The following is a 16,509-nucleotide window of genomic DNA, read 5'->3' as shown; positions in this document are numbered from 1 at the left end:
GAAATAAAGTTTCTACTTTGGCAAAATATTTATATTAGTAAATACATGTTTATAACATGTTTTATTAGTAGATACATGTTTATATGCACATAATTTTTATATAGTAGAATATATTAGTATATATTCTTATTTTGGTAAGAAGAGCGTTTTTATTTTTAACAAATTAGAATCAAATTTTAGGACTTTTATTTTCTAGATTTTTAAGTGATAACAGTGGCTTGTGTGCAAAAACCACAAGGCTATGACTCACGACTGATCACTAGAGACAGCCTGCATATTTCTCTTAATATAAAATCCTATTATGTAATAATACTCACTGGTTCCCTGAAAATTGAAAGAAAATCTAGTTGCAACAATTTAGTTTTATAAGGTTTTTTTATTCAATTGCATTTTCCAGATTTCTTTTTACTTGGACTGAGGTACGTAAAGATTCTGTTCCACTGCTCTTAGTTCTACATGTTCATTTTCCAGTAGGTTTCTATAGGGATGATGAGAAAGAGATTTATGTCTAGTGCCACTTTGTTCTAAAAAATTAGCTAATTGTCACAAATATGCATACAATACCTCAAGTTACCAATTACTTTCACCACGCATCCAAATATGTTTATTGTATATTATTGGTTTATTCTTTTCTTTTTTTAAAACAACTCTCATCTTTACTATTCTATATGAGACCTCTGTCTCAATGTTTTTAGTTTACCTTGAAAAAACTGTGTCAAAAGCAAAGTGAAATGGCTGACAGATCATGTTAACCCGGACAAAGCAGCATCTAACAGAAAACCTTTAACCTGTGCAAAGTCAACTTGCATCCATTCACCTGTGAGAATAAGGAGTCAACGTGTCTGATGCTAGAAATCTAGCAGGTTCTTTGTGCCAAGAACCAAGCACAATTAGAAATGTAGCAGAGAAAAGGCATGCAATCAGCTGTAACTAACTAAATTCATCCTTTCAAAGAAGAATTACTTTGAATTCCAATCCAGACAGCTCAGTCTTGTAGACTGGGGGCGATTTTGAGGAGTGGGCTCACGGGAGTATGACTCTCTAACTCATCATAGTGGACCTCAATGGACTAGCCTCTGACTCAGCCACAGTAAAATTACATACTGTGTTTCACGCTAATTAAAATAAGTTGGCAGTAGCAATTTTGCTGAAATTCTAGCTAACCTAAAGCAAAAGGAAATCGTAATATGCCATTTTCCTTACCTAATAAACAGGAACCAAGGCCATTTCTAGATGAAGTAGTGCTCAGATCATTGATTATGCTCCATAAGCCAAATAATAAGCATCTTTTAAATTACCTAACGTGAGAAATATTGTTCAGACACACCAGATTTTGCTGAAAGGAAGGAAGGCACTTTTTCTTTTTTCTCTATAGTGAAGTCAGTAAATATTTACTAAATACTATGATATACAGAACATTCTGCTAACCATTGAATCTAGGTTGAGGTACGAACTATTTATGGTTTTCTCTCTGTACCTGTCAAATATTTTTGTCAGTGAAACATGGCCTAAGTTATCTTTTCAGAACAATATTTTACCTTGCAAATAGTCTCCTGTATAAAAAGTATATATATTCTTCTTATAAGTGACCTAATTAAAACTTGCAGTATCTTCACCTTTCTGCTTCTTTTATGGGGAGGATCTATACCTTTTATTCTGGAAATATTCATTCAGATCATTTTCTAGTTGGTGAAACTCTGATTTTAAATATTTGACCATGTCAAACTCAGAAATAGATTTACTAAATGGTACCCTGTGCCTATTTCCTTCTCAAAATGTATCAGTAGGGGAGCGCTTCGGTGGCTCTGTTGGTTAAAGGTCCGACTTTGGCTCAGGTCATGAGCTCAGGCTTCGTGTGTTGGAGCCTGCGTCCAGCTCTGTGCTCACAGCTCAGAGTTTGGACCTGCTTCAGATACTGTCTCCATCTCTCTCTGCCCCTCCCCCGCTCTCTTCTCTCTCTCTCTCTCTCTCTCTCTCTCAAAATATAAATAAACATTTTTAAAAAATTTAAATGTACCAGTAGGAGTTTCATCAGGAAAATAGGAAAGCAGAAACTGCTCTAGATATTTCAATCAGGAAACAGGTAATTCTTAGGAAAAAAAGGCTGAGAAGACTGCTGCAAAATCTCACATTTGCAAAAGCCCGCACGTCTGCCTGCTGCTGCCTATGAAAGGAGAACATGGCTTCCGCTTCCCTTCCACCTTGCAGATCTGATATGAACGTAGCTCCTAGTGGAACCAACCCCAGAACATGCGTCAGAGATTCTGGGAATGTAGTTTCCGAGTGTCCTACCATCCCCAAACAAAGAAGAACATACAAGTGGAAATAATGCTAAATTGCTAATAGATAACGTGTAGGTAGGAGGTGGGATTGAGGCAAATTCTGTCCCAGTGATACTGTCCAAAAACATTTGAGCTGTGATTTAACAGCTCATGCTACAATTACTGAGGTGAATGATAGTTACAGTATAATCCACTCGCCGTTACCCTTTTAGAAAATTTTGCTCCTTTTTTCCTCCCACTTTTACTTCTTTGACCACTTGGATAGGAAATTTTAATTTCATAAATACTGACTTCAATGATTTAACAGATAAAAACCATATGCTAAATTACTATATATCTGTATCTGTATTACTCTATACCTATGGAGAACATACTAGGTGCCAGGCATTGTGCAGGAAGTCATTGTGTGGGGTACAGAGATAGTCCCTGCCTTTCAAGTGCTTACAATTATTAAGAGGCAAAATGAAAATACAAGCAATATAACTCAAGGCAGATTGCGTGCAATTAACAAAAGGCAGAGGAAGAATTAGAGCAGGAGAGATTTCTAGAAGATGATGATGAGTGATTGAAGAGAGTCATGGGGAGGAAATGCTCTTTGAGGTGTAAGGATTCTGACAGATGGAAATGGAGTGAGGCACATGGTGAGACGATTTTCCAGAATGAGCAAAGTGAAAAGGGTGAAGAACTTGCTAGAATTAGACTAGAAACAGATACCATGAATGCAGATGATACAGGGGTGGGCAGTATTGCAAAGGAAGCAGCCCATGTGGGGACTTCAGCCCACAAAAGACTAATGTGCAAGCCACCTCCCGGTAGCATCCCCGATGAGAATGTTGGCCCAGGGTTATTTAAAGTTTCCAATTGTTCAAAAGAAGGTGAAAAAAACATATTCTAAGGCAAAACCCCTATTTTAAAATGTTAGCATCTAGGGGTCCCTGGGTGGCTCAGTCGGTTGAGCGTCTGACTCTTGATTTTGGCTCAGGTCGTGATCCCAGGGTTGTGGGATCAAGCCCCATGTCGAGCTCTGCAATGAGGATAGAAACTGCTTGAGATTCTCTCTCTCCCTCTCTCTCTCTCTCTCTCTCTCTCTTCCTCTCTCCCCCTTCCTCAGATCCTCTTCCCTGCTCTCTCTCTCTCTTAAATAAAATAAAAATTAATAAATAAAAACTAAAAATAAATAAATGTTAGCACCTAATTTTTAAAAATTCAAAAAAAAATCCCAAAACAAAAACGAAACTAAAGCCATGTACAATTTAGTATATGTGCTGCCTAAGCAAGCACAAGCCATGTGTAATTTCAGTAAAACATATCTATCATCCATATATGGCCCAATGACCATGTATTTGCAGCCTTTAGGAGATGCTTCCTGAGGTCCCATCCAAACAATTCTAGTTTCAATCATGAACCTCATTCTCACTGAATAATATATGCTCTAAAATTATGCATATTAAGCATTACCTCAGAAACTTTCTTCGTACGAATTGTGTGCCTTTAATTCTTTCCTAAAGAACTGTAGAGCTCTGAAGACTTTCATTTGCAAGAGGCCTAAGAGTGAAAAGAAGTAACAAGAAGGAGAAAACTGAAGGAAGACCACAAGAAATGCAAATGCTGTGGACATTTACTGGTGCAACCAATCTTTATCAACCTCTGAGACTGAAGACAACTGCTTTCCTTTACTTTAACGAATGGGGAAATGATAATGAAAAGCATTTGTCACAGAGGAATAATTTTGACTTATCTGGAGTAACAATTATTAGCTACCCTAGCAGAATAATATACTGAATGCTTCTGGTTATTTACAATCCAGTCTACTTGGGGAGCTTGGATGGCTCAGTTGGTTAAGCATCCAATTTCAACTCAGGTCCTGATCACACCTATTACCATATTTTATGACGCCAATCAAACATGAATGAACATCACAGTGACATTATGATTTAGGCCAACATTTGTAACCATCGCTGCAATAATTGAGAGAATTTTGTTCTAATACTGATGCCAAGGCCTCATCCCCAGAGATCCTAACTTAGTAAGTCCAGATTGGGACCCCAGCATCTGTATGTTTTCAGATGCTTTAAAATAATTTTATTATCTAAAAAGTAATTGTTAGGGGCACCTGGGTGGCTCAGTAAGTTAAGCATCTGACTTTGGCTCAGGTCATGATCTCACAGTTTGTGAGTTCGAGCCCCACGTTGGGCTCTGTGCTGACAGCTCAGATCCTGGAGCCTGCCTCAGATTCTGTGTCTCCCTCTCTCTTTGCTCCTCCCTTGCTGGCACTGCCTCTCTTTCTCAAAAATAAACATTAAAAAAATACAATAAAATCCAGCCTACTGTGATATACAGAATCTCCTCTTACATTTGTGGATATTTTTTATTTTTTAAAAATTGAGTATCAACAAATTATTTCTCAAAAACTGTGTGATCATGTTTTTTGCTCATTTCTTCACTGGATTATTTGTTTTTTGGGTGTGGAGTTTGGTGAGTTCTTTATAGATTTTGGATAATAGCTCTTTGTCCGATATGTCATTTGCAAATAACTTTTCCCATTCCGTTGGTTGACTTTTAGTTTTGTTGGTTGTTTCCTTTGCAGTGCAGAAGCTTTTTATCTTCCTGAGGTCCCAATAGTTCATTTTTGCTTTTAATTCCCTTGCCTTTGGAGGTGTCACGTAAGAAATTGCTGCAGCTGAGGTCAGAGAGGTCCTTTCCTGCTTTCTCCTCTAGGGTTTTAATGGTTTCCTGTCTCACATTCAGATCCTTTATCCATTTTGAGTTTATTTTTGTGAATGCTGTGAGAAAGTGGTCTAGTTTCATTCTTCTGCATGTTGCTGTCCAGTTCTCCCAGCACCATTTGTTAAAGAGACTGTCTTTTTTCCATTGGACATTCTTTCCTGCTTTGTCAAAGATTAGTTGGCCATACTTTTGTGGGTCCAGTTCTGGGTTCTCCATCCTATTCCCTTGGTCTATGTGTCTGTTTTTGTGCCAATACCATGCTGTCTTGATGATTATCTTAAAAACTGAGACTAAACTGAGGGTTGATGGGGGGTGGGAGGGAGGGGAAAGTGGGTGATGTGCATTGAGGAGGGCACCTGTTGGGATGAGCACTGGGTGTTGTATGAAAACCAATTTGACAATAAACTTCACATAAAAAAAAAAAAACTGTGTGATCATACCCTTTAACATGACAGGAAAAAGGATACTAACAGGGCACATGTCAATAAGTGAAATGAGTGCCTAAAAAGTAGCCTTAGTGTTTGTCTTGCTCTCCAAGCAGTTTTAAACAAAGCTGAATGCTGTACCAGTGAAATATATTAGCTCTTTTTTTTTGCAAGAAACATCACAAAAGAAGCAAAAAGTAACACAAGCCACTATATAAAGTTTCTACTTTCATTCAAACAGGCAAATGTTAATATTGAATTGTCTACGTTAATACCTCTGATCATGTAAGTCTTATGTGTGACATCTGCCACCAGGGGAAATCATGTTCATCCATTTCAAGGTACGCTAGGGCTCCTCAGGGGAATCTCCTCTCATAGGGCCGTTCTATATCCTTAGAAAACATTTCAAACTAGAAACTTTGATAGATATTCTAACTGAGCTGTTCCCAGTAGTGGTGTTTTTCAATAACATAGTAGAGTACCTAATGGAACGTAATGAAAAAGATCAACAATAAAATGGACAATTTCAGAAAAAGAAAAAAACCCACCTGACAAGGTTTCTTTCTGCTTATGAGTTACCACTTCACAGAGCAAGCACCGTGGAGTGTATGTGAGCATTCATAGTTTCAGCTTCAGAACAAAGAATAAGTCTAAAAAGGTAAAAATGAAAATGTGTGCTGTTCTGCCACAGTGTAGCTGAGAGTTATAAAGGCCCTGTGAACAATATTGAGTTTGGGGTGGTACAATCACATCACCAAAGATTTACCTTCACTCTGTAAACTCAATATAGGGCAATAACAGTCTATTACAAGCAGAGCAATACAACATCAAAGGAATGTTTAAAAGAACTAGACAGAACCTTTAAATCACCAGAATTGAGTTATCTTCCCCCAAAGGAAGCACCATGGGAGAGATTTTAGCAGGGTTCTTCAAGAGGTATTACTAATTTACCATAAGTTATATTTAATACATTTTTTAAACGTGTTTGTAATCTCTCTCCACTTTTTAGAACACAGAGCAATAAATTAAAAGAGAAACAGTCCCCAAAGAGCAAGAGAGTGGGAGAAAAAATGACAAGAGTTTTATTTTGGGGAGGAGGGTTAGCGTTTCAAATAATTCTCCCATAGCTGAAAAGTCTGTGTAAGATCTGTCCTCTCCCACTTTCAAAGAGACTCTTCAAATCTGAACCTAGAGAAAAATAGTAAATTTTTGTTATTTATATTTATAAATAAATCAGTCTTCAAATTCTGTTAAAAACAGGACATTCATAACATTTTAGAAAAATGGTAATAAATTCTCTTTAACATCTCCAGTAGAGAAATAAGCAATTTTATTCCACCTTCTTATGACTAAAACGAACATTTGAGAAGTTGAATTTCCGGTCTAGGTCATGTCAGAAATGGCAGTAGAATTTATTGTGGAGTAGTACTGGTCATTGTTGGCAGTGTGCTTAGTTTAATGATGTTTTGATATATTAGTTTTTTACATATAAAAAGATGTTAATTTCCTGAATGTATTGCAAAGGCTTATTGTTACACATTTTAATCTAAATCCAAGCATTTGTGTTTCCCATGAAGGGCAAATGGAACTATCGAGTATTATCAAAATTTTTCATCATCTGTTAATGTCTCATATTTGCATACATAAAATCATAAATTTCTATATGATACTAATAGAACTGCTCCTCCAATTCTTTCAAAACCTATACCCTTTTTTGCCTTTTGTCTAGCATTCTGGTTTTGGTTTACGTTATCTTGATTTATACCAGACATATGTATGCAAAGAGATTTTAAGTTCTAGATAATTTGTATCCATACTGGCTTTTCAATACGTTATTATTTTTTTTAAGCGCTGCAAAACACACCCACAACAGGTGCATGAAACTGCCTGTAACACATGCCATATGGGGGAAGTACTAGGGTTTGTCCCTTTTGATATAGAATGGTTTTATTGGTGTCATACTGTGTAAGCTTTTATAATAAATCAGATCATACATGCATTTATACTTATGTAGCTGGAGTTGGGAAATATTTAATTCATGTTTATAATGCTTTTAATTTTATAACCAGCTTCCTAAATGTCTTTACAGTTGACCTTTATGTTAAGATTATTTCCCTTTAAATTTCCCATTTACCAGATAATCTTTTTCAGACATTCGAATTGTGCTGCTGTTTTTCTTTTTTGGAACATGTTCTTCTTCATACTAATACTGTTCATTGAAAGGCAAAATTCTGATTCATATTTTTTATACTCTTGCCTGGGCAGGAAAAAAACTAACTTCATTAGTTATTTAGTACTAGCATTTAGTATTAGTATTGGTATTAGTATTAATATTTGGTGAGTTTTTTGGCATTCCATTATTTGCAACAATTGTAAATGTGATTAGAATAGGTGAACCCAACATGTGCTTGCAGGTCTATCAAGGTTAGCTTGTTTGTAGTTGTAAGATGTCAAATTACAACTAGGAACTCTCATTTTCTCCCCCTATCCATTCAACTTGTATTAATTGTATCACAAAAATCCAATATCCAACCAGAAGCATCATATCATATGTAGCTCTCATGTCATAACAAACACCACACTGATGTTTGTCCTTTGGTTGATGTCACCACAGTGGTTAAAAGAACAGGTACTCTGGAGTCAAACCTGACTTTGAAATTCTGCTCGTCTAGTTAATAGTTGTATGACTCTGCCTCAGTTTCTCTTCTACAAAACAGAGAGAACAATAATGTTTACAGGTTGCTATAAAGATTAAATCAGATACCATTTATAAATGCCTACTATCATGGCAAATAATATGTACCCAAGAAATGTTAGCTATTCTGATTGGAAAAAATATGTTCAGAAATGCTCCAATGCCTTCCAGTTAGTATGATGAATATTATAAAGTTTTACCCAACCACAGAACCCACTGACTGTGATAAAACCAAATTAGAATGTTTACTCTTGTGCAGAGATTATGAACCAACACCTGTTGCTTAACAGTAGTGGGACTCATACCAAAAATCAATGAATGAGTAACCACCCTAAACAGCTATCACTTTCATAAGGCAGTTGGTTCTATAGTCTAGACCCATTTAAGAATTGAACAAAGTCACCTGCTGACTATAATAGCCATTCATAGGAGTGATATAAAATTTAATGTTAGTGATTATCTGCTATGATCTGACATCATGTGTGTATTGCCTTCCACGTCTTGCTTGAAGGACATTTTAGCAACAATACTTAAGAATGTTTCATTATTAGGGCTTAAGTACCATCAATTTTTTACTAAATCTTGGCCCATAAGAAAACTACAATTCGATGTACCTGGGTCTTCAGTGCTTTTAAGTAAAGTAGAGGAGAGAATATGACTACTGTCAGAAAGAGACAATTGATAGCAAAGACAGCTTGCCAGAATTTTTTTTAATAGGAAAAGCATACTCTTTCAACAGTGAAGCTTGAACAAAAATTTGCAATAAATATCTTATTAAATGTTTATTAATTTCCTCTTAACATTTGGTATTAATTGGCCAACCTTGTCCTTGGGTTTTATTTGGAAACATCTTTGCTTCTGGACCGGTGTGTCCCTTTTGGGCCTTACCCACTTCCTATAAAGTGGCAGAACTAGATAGTCAATTCACTATTTCCAGGTAAACTGCCATCACAATCTCAGAAGTCACTCTTCCCTCCTAAGACAATTCTATGAGCAACACAGAAATAGCTAAAAGTCAACACTATCTTGGTTTAAGTTATTAAACCAAGATAGTCATTTGTAAGTCATTGTAAGTTGCTTGTAAGTCATTAAAATGTTTTTATTTATTTCATTTGTGATTACATGTATTTATTTGGGCTTAAACTGAGTCTACTATTTTCCTTTAAATTGGCTGTAGACACAATCTAAGTTTTTCACTTTTTTTTCTCCCACTTCCTCAGTACTTGCTCTTCCAAAGCACTTGAATATGGCATGTAGTATGTTCTCAAGAACATAATGAAGGATAAGCTTGTCTAAGATCCATTAAAAGATCAAGAGATCTTTAATGGGTTGAATAACTTAATTTTCTATATTATTATTATTATTATTATTATTTTAATACAGATTGAAACATTTACCTAAAGAACTGACAATACTTTGCCATGTTTTCAGATATTGCATGGCTAATATGAGTAAGTAAATCAATGAATTAATGCATGAGGACAGATAGAAGAGTTCCAACTTCTACAAATTATAGCCAATTAATGCAGACTAAGAATTTCTAGCCATTAAGACTAATGGTCTTCCTGACTTTCTCAAATACAAAATGAAATGTAACTATTACACTACCTTGTATCTCAATGGAAGTTGATAAGCAGGGTGAAGTTTCTACTTATTCCCAGCCTAACAACTTATGCTGATCATAAAACAAGTCCAAGGACCTTAAATTTCAATGAAATGTGGCCAGTTGCTTCAAAGAACCAATTCTGGATCTACTACTCTTGGGTCTGAGAGACATATCGGATTCTGGATGTGTTAGAGGATTACCTCAGTCTGGGAATTAATCTCACCCCAATACGTCTTAAGATTAATTTCTTAAGGTAATTTTGAGTGAGATGCCAAGACTTTTCAAATTAAGGCCTGACTTATGAATACCAGACCATTCTCACTACTCCCACAGCTTAAGTTGCCAGCTACGTGGTGGCATATGATGGTATATGGTAGACTATTCTAGTTACCAGCCCTTATTCTATCTACGGTCTTCTGCTACTCCTCCTAACAAAACTCTAGGTGTTCTTCAAGATATGGCTAAAATATTATCTTTTTTCTCCATTGTTTCAGGGGTCATTTCTAAACCTTACCATTCACATGCCCATCGCCTCCTTCTTTAGTTCAGCCATTTATTTATTCAACATATATTTTTGAACATCTATTATGGACCAGATACCTTTGTATTTCATCTGAACCAAGCAGGTAAAAATTCCCTGCCATTGTAATGCTTGATTTCTGATGGAAGAATAATTAATTATTCCTTCTATATTCTCATATCACTTTATTATTACATTTGTCACATTTATTGTAGATAATTGTTTATGTGTATCTCTTACTGGATAGCAAAGGCCAGGTAACACTTATCTTCTCAATTTTTATCACCAGCACCCAGCACATTGCCTTGCACCATGACATCAGGGAAAGGGCAAAACAAACTTTACAGTTTTGAGGCTCCTTATTAAGTTTAAATTTGCTCACTACGTTTTGTTTATCTATTATTACTTAAGAAGTTAACTGAAAACTTAGTCATTTAAAATAATGTTTATGTTTTTCTCACAATTTCATAGGTCAGAAATTTGGGGGGCACCTGGGGGGCTCAGTCGGTTGAGTGTCTGACTCTTGATTTAGGCTCAAATTTAAAAAAAGAAATCTGGAAAAGGCAAGGTAGTTTATCTGCGATTCACATGGCTTCAGCTATGGCTATTGTTGTGACTGGGGCTGGAGGATCTCTTTCAGGATAACTTCTTTATTTATATTTTTGGTACCTTGCAGAAACTTTCTTTTTTTCCTTCCTTCCTTCCTTCCTTCTTTCTTCTCTCTCTCTCTCTCTCTCTCTCTCTCTGTCTCTCTCTCTCTCTGTGTGTGTCTCTCTCTCTCTCAGTTCTCATCCTTCAGGGCTGCTCCATGAGATATGGGTTTCCATAGCATGGTGTCTCAGGATAGTTACACTTCTTACATGATGGATGGTTTCTAAGGGGCAGAAAGCAAGAACTGCCAGGCCAGTTAAGGGCTCCAACAGGAACTGTAACTGCATCATTTTACCATGTTCTAGTGGCCAAAGAAGCCGTGAAGACTGCCTGGATTTAAGAAGATGGAGAAATAGATAACCACCTCTTGATAGTGAAATAGCAGTTGAATGGATGACATTTTATAGCCATCTTTGGAAAATGCCATAATCTGTGATAGCTGTCTCATATATCTTATCAGTCATAATGTGTGTAGGGGAAAAGATCATCACTGAAGTAAAACTTAAATTGTTATTGAACAATAACCAAAACAAAAAAACAAAAACAAACAAACAAAAAAAACAAAACCTACTCCTATGGCAAAAATTTTATTTTAAAATGCTAAATGAGGGGCGCCTGGGTGGCTCAGTCGGTTAAGCATCCGACTTCGGCTCAGGTCGTGATCTCGCAGTCCGTGAGTTCAAGCCCCGCGTCGGGCTCTGTGCTGACAGCTCAGAGCCTGGAGCCTGTTTCAGATTCTGTGTCTCCCTCTCTCTCTGACCCTCCCCCATTCATGCTCTGTCTCTCTCTGTCTCAAAAATAAAAATAAACATTAAAAAAATTAAAAAAAAAATAAAATGCTAAATGAGTGGTGATTAAAAAACATTCAGTAAACAAGAATCCTAAAAGCTTCTAATATCAATTTATTTTTTAAAATACATCAAAGTCATTACAGGGGATTTACTGAGATTTTGAGACTCAAGATCTTTGATATTTAAATCATGTTTCTTGTAAAACTTACACAATTCTGAGTTATTTCTCAGATACGTATTTCTCATTAATATTTAATACAATTTTACAGTTTTAGTTGAGATAATCCTTGATTTCTTAGGCTATTGTGAGATGGTCCCCCAAATCAATCCCAGTAGGATTAAGAAACTCAAGCACACATCACCTCATTTTCTAGACTCCTTTCATGATATAGTATATTATGTGTCCTGATTTTTTTTTTTCCAGTGACTTACAGCCCATTGGAGAGCTCAACTATTTATTGAAGGAAAATTTTCCACATGGTAGAAGGCTAAAAAATTCTGTTTTCTGAGACATTTTGGGTGTGTATATCAATTGTGGTTTTGTATGTATTCATATTTGAGGTGTTGTAGTTTAAATCATCAATTTTGTATTATGTTGCACAGAAAATTGTTTCTTGCTCTTTGTACTCTATCCATGTTATAGTATTTATAACATAACACTTCATATTTAAACCAGTATCTATCTTGGTTTACCCAAGGCAGCATTTATAATTTTGTTGTAATGTAAATTAGTACGAATTTACTTAAATGATCAACAGTATTAATACAAGGCAAGACATTGTCATAATGCAGATATGAGAACTCTGGTTTATTACCTGAGGTAGAAAGCCCCTTTATTTATCATTCTCTTTAATAAAACATTCAAACTGAAAATAAGCCAAATTCTTCTAGGAAGCTACTGACATGTCTCTCTGGAGAAGGAAATCTACTACTGAAGAAGACTTTTTTTGAGAATCAAATTAAGACCTTCGGCCAGAAAAAAAAGGCAGTGTGTATTTGAAAGTCAAATCAGACCAAGGAGTTGGTGAAATAACCCTGAAAGAATCCTGTTTGCCTGTGTGCATTTTCAACACTGTAGGACAGGCTATAGGAGTCCTGTGCTGTTGATATGCCACTCCTGTGAGCCATGCAGGGCACGCTCTTGTGGATACCTTTCCTTCTGAAGATGGTCATGTTTTCTGTGTGCTAGACGTGAATGGACACTACCACAAACGAATTGATAATTGTGCAATACCACCTGAAAACTGAGCTCCCCTGGCTATACCATTACAATCAATCAAATCTGGGGTGTTACTGCTGAACTCTTTCTCTTATGCTGCTTTATAAAGTGTTAAACAAAATAATCAAAAAGCATTGTAAATTAGCTATACATTTATTTCCACTTCAGTATTTTAAAATCTAAGCTTTAAGTCTTTTCTGAACATTTAGAATAATCAAGTTGAAATGATTTAATGATACCATATCTCGATTAAGTGAAACCTTAAGATATCATCCACCTTATGAGTCTTTAAAATGGCCCTCTTCGTATACCTAGTATCCAGATCTTGGTGTCTAATACTGTTTCCCACTAAAAAGAATCAGGACTCCTTGGAGAAATGGCTGGGTCCAGAAATGGGATAGGAAGTATGCAAGATAAGCCTAGAATATCTTATTAGACCAGCAGTGAGGCTGTTCTAAATAAATAAATAAATAAATAAATAAAGCGTGTTACAAGACTCAGGAGAAAGCTTGAAGGTATTCTACTAGTCACATCAAGGACAACTTGAGCACAAAATAATTAAGTACACTAACTAGCATGATGAACAATTCCAAAAAAATTGGAGTTCATGAGTTCATATCAATAAGAAGTAGATAAATAAATAGGAGAAAAGGGAGTAGTGTAGATTAGATTAAAATGTTAAGTGCCAACTGGCAAATGAGGAGAAAGTACAAGAGTTGGAAAGTCAGCATTTGCAATCATCAGAGTAAAGACTGGATCAGACATGAATCGCTAATGGAGAATATATCTGGGGAAAAGTTTTGGTGAAGAGCACATGCGCCTGCTCTTAAAATGTCTTTCCATAGATTGATTATTAGCTACAAAAGAAAAGTGACATTTATACATGGAGAAATCAAACAGTATATTGATTGGGTGATCTAAACACCGTCAATGAAAAGTACATAGACATTGTGTGAATTTGGATGAGATATCCTGAGAAAGCCATAATATCACCTATGTAACATTCCAAACAAAAATACATAATGAGAATATAAGCATCAGTTGGTATCAGATATATGCTAAATGAGGAACAAACGTTCTGAAATAAAAACGGATGGGAGACTGTAGTCTTCAAAACTGTCAGTGGCACAAAAGACAAACAAAGATTATGGAAATGTTCTGGATTTAAAAAGACTACAAAGACATGACAACTAAATACAATACCACACTCCAGAGTGGACCCTTACCTAGAGTGGGAAAAGGTATTGGATCCAGCTCCTAAAATTGAAATTATAAGGATAATAGAGTTAACAAAGGTATTCTATCAATCTTAATTTACTAAAATTGTTAACTAAAATTGTTAACTGAACTGTAGCTATATAAGAGAATATCCTACTGAGAAATATTCACAGAAGTATTAAGGGGTAAAGGACCATGATATATGTAGCTTACCCTGATATGATTCAAAATATATGCATGAAGAGAGAGAGAGAGACAGAGAGAGAGAGAGAGAGAATTTGAGTCAATGATAAATCAAATGAAATAAGAGAGAGATAATAAGTGAATCTGGGTAATGAATATCAGGATGTTATTTGATCTATACTGCTTCTTACAACTTTTCTAAAATTTTAAAATTATTTCCAATAAAAAGTTAAAAAAAAAAAAACAACACTGTGAATGGAGCAGCACGTACAAGAAGAAAAACATTGCTGTTTCCCACTGGCAGACACTCCAGCATGTAATTGAGTATGCCCAAAGCCATTATGCAGAAAACCAGGAATTATTGTGTGCCCACATCTCAAATGAACCTGATTCCGATTAATGTAGTAGGCAGTCTTGGTAGTTAACTAAACTGCCTTCAAATCAAAGGCAGTGTGGTACAGGTCATGGGATTGGGTTAACTGTAAAAAGCCTCGTCCTTAAGTCCCCAGGTGATACCTGACACACTCAAGCACTAACTTTGCAGGCTTGGGTACAGAAGATAAGCAAAAAGTCACACAGTGGTTCCTTTGCATTTGGCCCAGTGGCCAAGTTTAAAAGGACAAACAGGCTGTACTGCAAAGAAGGTGAAATGCTTAAATGTCAGAGAAGCATTGTTAGGACCTATCTGTATGCACAGCAACTATCGTGTGTTCCAAAAAGAAGAGAGTACATTTCATGAAGGGAAATGGGAATAAAAGACTGTATCCTGTTTTACCATTCCCAGAAGACTCAGAAAAAAAATCTTTTAACAATTTAAATGTTGTCGACTTTACTGACCTATGTATTGTATCAGTCTCAAAACCAAGGGAAAATATACAAAGTGTTTATCTATTTCTCAGCTGGGGGCACAACAGGGAAGCCAATCAGCATTAGTCTTCCCTTGTAAAGGGCGGCATCTACTTTCTAATACATTTCAATACATCACTAGGAGCTATAAACCTTGACTGATTCTTTTGCCTTGTATGTTCTCCACTAAAGGCTTTAACGAAAGCCTGGTAAAAGATCATTTCATCTAAAAGATATGTCAAATAAAACTATTTTTTTCCTTTCTGACAAGATGATCTATTTTTTCTAATTTTATCTTTTAAAAGTATATTTCCTGTACATATGGAATTATTTAGCTAAAACTATTGGTATAGTAAATTGACTTTAAAAAAATTTAATGTTTATTTTTGAGAGAGAGAGACCGACAGAGTGTGAGTGGGGGAGGGGCAGGGAGAGAGGGAGACACAGAATCGGAAGCAGGCTCCAGGCTCTGAGCTGTCAGCACACAGCCTGACGCGAGGCTCGAACCCACCAACCGTGAGATCATGACCTGAGCCAAAGTTGGATGCTTAACCAACTGAGCCACTCAGGCACCCCTAAATTGATTCTTTATTATACAGTGATGAATAATTGATTCTTTACACTTTTCTCAATAAACTGGGACTCTGAATCAGATTGAGAAGCTGTCTGAACTCCAGCAGAATTAGCAAGGAAAAGTTTTGAATAACTGAGTTAAAGTCGTACAAGAAAAGGGGTGAAGATGAGTTCCTGGGTGGCTCAGTCCGTTAAGCATCTGACTTTGGCTCAGGTCATGATCTCATAGTTTGTGAGTTGGAGTCCTGCGTAGGGCTCTGTGCTGACAGCTCAGAGCCTGGAGCCTGCTTGGGATTCTGTGTGTGTGTGTGTGTGTGTGTGTGTGTGTGCACGCGCGCGCGCGCGCGCGCGCGCGCGCCCCTCCCCCACACATGCTCTGTCTCAAAAATAAACATTAAAAAATTTAAAATATATTTTAAAAAGAGATGAAGAACACCAACTCTCAGAGGAGGGCGTTCTCTGGCTTGCTGGGATTTGTGCAGCTCAGCACCTCCACACAACCTTAGATGTCACTCTGTGCCAGTTCTGAAGTATTCCCCCGCCCCCTTTATAAAGTGCTTCGTTCAAAACAGTGCTCTTTCTGTATCACCTTCTGACTTTTCTTTTCTTTTGTTATAAATAAGAAGACGGCAGTTTGGTTAGTTCAGTGAAGCAACGATGGAAGGGAGATCAAAGAAAAGCCAGAGTCTTCAACTATTGCAAGGGGAGGAACGCGGGGGGGGGGGGGGGGGGGGGTGGCCGGGCATGTCCTAGGGCAAATCATTGCATTGCTT

At 36.6% G+C, this 16,509-nt stretch overlaps 1 long non-coding RNA gene across 2 annotated transcripts in view; it reads right to left on the bottom strand.

Annotated features, from left to right (window-relative positions):
- LOC131507318 (uncharacterized) overlaps positions 1–16,509 on the bottom strand; it is a 189,876-nt gene that overhangs the window by 10,336 nt on the left and 163,031 nt on the right. The window contains exon 6 of one of the 2 annotated variants that reach the window (XR_009259442.1): positions 6,494–6,622. The exons of the other annotated variant lie outside the window; for it this stretch is intronic. This is a non-coding gene — a long non-coding RNA (uncharacterized LOC131507318). Of the gene's footprint in view, positions 1–6,493; positions 6,623–16,509 lie in introns of those variants that run through there. 2 annotated transcript variants of the gene reach the window in all.

This window comes from Neofelis nebulosa, chromosome 3 (genome assembly GCF_028018385.1).
Source record: "Neofelis nebulosa isolate mNeoNeb1 chromosome 3, mNeoNeb1.pri, whole genome shotgun sequence".
In the NCBI taxonomy this organism is placed as follows: Eukaryota; Metazoa; Chordata; class Mammalia; order Carnivora; family Felidae; genus Neofelis; species Neofelis nebulosa.
The sequence above is the reverse complement of the archived record's forward strand: the minus strand, read 5'-3'. Positions and strand labels throughout refer to the sequence as shown.